A 4,124-nucleotide genomic window follows, 5' to 3' on the forward strand; every position below is an offset into this window, starting at 1 on the left:
AGACTGAAAGCTGTTCTTCACCTTAACTATAAAAAAAACTCTTTACAAAGCTTCCAGTGAACTCACATGATGTTACTATGCTGAAAAACACAGAGAGCTTCTTTAAACCTGCAGACAAACCTTCAGAACAGTCTTTAAACAAACTGAAAACAAACTGGCAGGATGTCTAAACAGCAGGTGCAGAAATCTTAATAAAACCTCACAGTCACCTTGTATGCTGATGATGCTCAGTTGGTTTCTAATGACCAAAAGATTCTCATATTCAAATTTGTTTGCAGCACATTTTGAATCAGCTAATAATCAGCCATTTTCTCAGAACATTTCCATAGAGAGCCACTTTGCATCAGCAGCACCATGCTCCAGTGCTCTGGGAGAGTTTATAGTCCTGACAGTTGAACACTGGATGACTGACAGCTGTCCTTCATCACAACAGAAATCCTCGTCCTCATCATCTAAAACATGACTTTGATCTGCGTCCTCATCTGGACTCTCCTCCTCTGCTGCTGCTTCACAGGTAAAGTCCAGAGAATCAAACTCCTCTCCTCTATGAACATCCGTCCCTCTGAAATGAAGCCCACTAAACCCTGATGCTGCTTTCTGTTTTTGTCTCTGTATCCTCAGAGTCCAGAGGACAGGTCACAGTGACTCAGCCTGCAGCAGTGAGCTCTGCTCTGGGAGCCTCCGTCTCCATCTCATGTAGAACCAGTCAGAATGTTTATAATAATAACTATTTGCACTGGTACCAACAGAAAGATGGAGGAACTCCTAAACTGCTTATATACGCTGCTAGCACTCGAGCATCAGGGATTCCAGGTCGTTTTTCAGGCAGTGGATCAAACTCTGCCTTCACTCTGACCATCAGTGGAGTCCAGACTGAAGATGCAGCAGTTTACTACTGTCAGAGTGTTCACTATATCAGCAGTCAGTGGGTGTTCACACAGTGAAAAAGCGTCGTACAAAAACCTCCCTCAGTCAGACTGAACAGAAACTGAACTGACTGCTGCAGCTGGAAGTTTCTACAGAGACTGACACACTTCACTGAAGCAGCTCAGACATGATAAAGACCTTAAAAATCAATCAGCCCTCATATTTGGTTTGGATTATAAACCTCATTGTAAATGCACTTAAACACTACACACTCTTTACAAGTTGAGGATTATGGGTAATAAGATTTTTTTCAAATCTAACATATTTTTTTATTGGTGATAACGTGCAACAGACACAACACATCAATCATACAGGCGATAGATTGAAATGAGATATGGTGACTTCTGAACTTTTTTATGTTGAGGGAGGTTAATAAATGAGATTTTTAGATCTGGTGTGAGTTGCAGTTGATTCATCAAGGTCAGGAGTCAGGTGGGAAGAAAAGAGAAAACAATCTAAGAATAAATCAAAAATATATATATGTATGAAGAAAAATGATAAAACAATCAAATTAAAGGTATAGTGTTAATGTGACCATCATAGAAACAAAGAGGAAAATATATATATCCATACATACATGCACATAGGTATACACACATACATATACATTCATACACACTCATGCAATATTTGAGAAGAACTGAAAAGAGGGGTCTCACAGGGACATCGGGGGGGGTCAGGCAAGAGACCCCCTCCACCCGACCCACGGCCCCCAACAGTAGCTGACAGCCCCAGCAGGATACAGACTGGGCGAGTTAGATTAGACTTTTTCAGGTTGAAGGTTGTAGATTGTTGTTGATTATATTAATTTTGGATTTAACTATTTTTTTAAAATTGTTGATATCGGAGGAACTGGTCCCTCCCAACCCGTATTTCTGGATGAATGTATTTAATGATATAAATTGGTTGTTTTAAGGAGATGGAGGTGAGTGATTTCCTTTTGTTGCCATGATGGAAAGTGGATGGGGGTGTTGTGTAGCTGGAGGTCTGGATTGTGCCATACTGGGGTGTATCTACATGGTGCTAGTGATGACTTGGTGATATTATGGGTTATCCACCAGGCTGCCAGAGGTGAGGAGATGGTGATGGTTTTGTGGTATTCCTGTTCCTTAATTGATTGTGGTAGGAAGGAAAAGCCCCTTTTTCAAACAATGATTACGAGCACTGTGCACGAAGGTGGCAAAACCCTGCCAACAATGGACGCCACAGCTTTAATTAACGAGGTAACTCAGAACTTTAGCGACGTTATGGAAAAAAAACTTTCTAAGTTTTCTGAGACTTTGGAAAAAATTTCCACGACCCTGGAAAGCCAGTCCAAACCATAGACTGTAAATATTACTGGACGAACCCTGACCCGTCTGTGACATAGGCAGAAAATGAGTCCAATCGACGGCCGCATCCATATTGGATTTGCAGTTTCAACCTAACTTCGGATCAACCTAACGACAGCAGTAAGGCGGGACCGGCGGGATTTAACTCCGCCCATTCAGCTCGACGTTAGCAGTCCACTTGACAGCATAGCTAACAGCTAGGCTGCTATCATCAACTATTCCTGCTCGTCCTGAGAAAACTCTACAAACAGTAAGTTGACATTTAACTTTTCTACAACACAGTTAAAACGAATTATATTCAACCCAAATATTTAATTAAAGTCTTAAAACTACACTTTTTTAAATATACAATCATGGTTATTTGTTATTTGTCAGAGCAGTTAGACTTTGTCAGTGTTAGCAGAGAAATACATTAACAAAGTTTTATCCATAGACTGTAAATAAATGAGACATCCAGAAGAAATCAATATTACAAAGTATACAGTTCATGTTACTGTTCTGACAAAAAGAGGAATGTCTGTGTCTTATATTTACTGATGTCAACAGCGATGACGGTGAACATGACAATTGAAAAATAATTATTTAGTATTTATTATAAGACATTTGTTTTCTATTGAACCCTGTGAAGTCATGGAGTCTGTGGCCAGTGTCAGCTTCACACCAAAAACTAAGTATTAGAAAAAATAGTGTTTAAGACTGGCATCTATTATGAGTTGCAGCTACCTTGTTCAATATTATTCCTGCAGATGTGGCTCATAACAAAAAAACACCCTGAGCTGTCACATGTAGTTAACTGTACATTTTGTCTTGTCTGAGGCATTAATTGAACACCTTTGTATTTCTCCTATAGACACAGTGTGGATTATTGGTGACTGGTCCATCGAGGTGCCCAGAGAGCTGCAGAGACAGAGGAAGAAACCTGAGCCTCAACAACATCTGCATCAACAACATCTGCATTTGTTGGTTCTTCTGGGGTGGACTTCAGTTGCTTCTCTTCAACAGCTTGCTGTGAGGGAGGTCTCCCCCGGATGGCCTGAGTGATGTCACCCACAGACTGAGAGCTGAGGCAGGTTTCAAGCCTCTAGACAAACCGTTACACCGCACCCGCCTGTCAAGCTGGTCAGCTACACGCCTTATTGTGAATAACTCTTATTCTTCATCAAATCAAAACTGATGAGTCATCAAAACATTCATCCCCCCGTACAGTGTGTGTCCATCGAGACATGAGCTAATCACACCTATTTGTTTGTTTTGTACCAAGCTGTAAACATGTTCATCTCTGCTGTAAAAGCAGATTTTTTTTAATGTTGTTTTTCAGATTAAAAAAATATTTCTATATAAATGCACTCCTTTATGTCTAGTTATGAGTATCCTTTCAGATTTGAAATGACAAGACTAAATTGTGCATTAATGCTCAACTCAATAGCAAAGGGAAGGAAGTCTACTTTTACACAACTTCTTATTCTTTCAACATTTTTTTTTTTACCAAATACTAATGTAGTTCATTTCTGAAAGTGGGATGGAACAGAGTCATTGCAGAAATATGCCCTTAAACACAGTCCCATTCTTAAATCAAGATACATGGAGAGTAAATAAGATCAATAACTTGTGAATAAAAACACAGTTAAAAATGATTTAGAAATGTAGTCTTCCCTGATCAATATCACATAATATCAACTTCTCCCATCTAAACTGGACAAAGGGTTTTAAAATGGGAAGAAAAGAGTTTGATTGCAAGTTGTTTGGAGGAGATCTATTTTTATTTGAACAGCTGAAGCATGAATACAGTCTTCCAAGGTGCAAACCCTCCTCCTCCTCCTGAAGCCTGTGGAGCTCCTTGATGTACTGCTGTCTTATCTGCTGGCC

General features: G+C 39.8%; 1 long non-coding RNA gene across 1 annotated transcript; it reads left to right on the forward strand.

The window, feature by feature from the left end:
- The first annotated feature begins 388 nt into the window (after window positions 1–388).
- On the forward strand, window positions 389–3,892 carry LOC136177406 (uncharacterized). The gene is made up of 3 exons (XR_010665011.1): window positions 389–514; window positions 622–2,508; window positions 3,109–3,892. It is a non-coding gene; the product is annotated as an uncharacterized lncRNA (long non-coding RNA).
- Window positions 3,893–4,124: the final 232 nt, after the last annotated feature.

Source organism: Labrus bergylta, chromosome 22 (assembly GCF_963930695.1).
Source record: "Labrus bergylta chromosome 22, fLabBer1.1, whole genome shotgun sequence".
Lineage (NCBI taxonomy): Eukaryota > Metazoa > Chordata > Actinopteri > Labriformes > Labridae > Labrus > Labrus bergylta.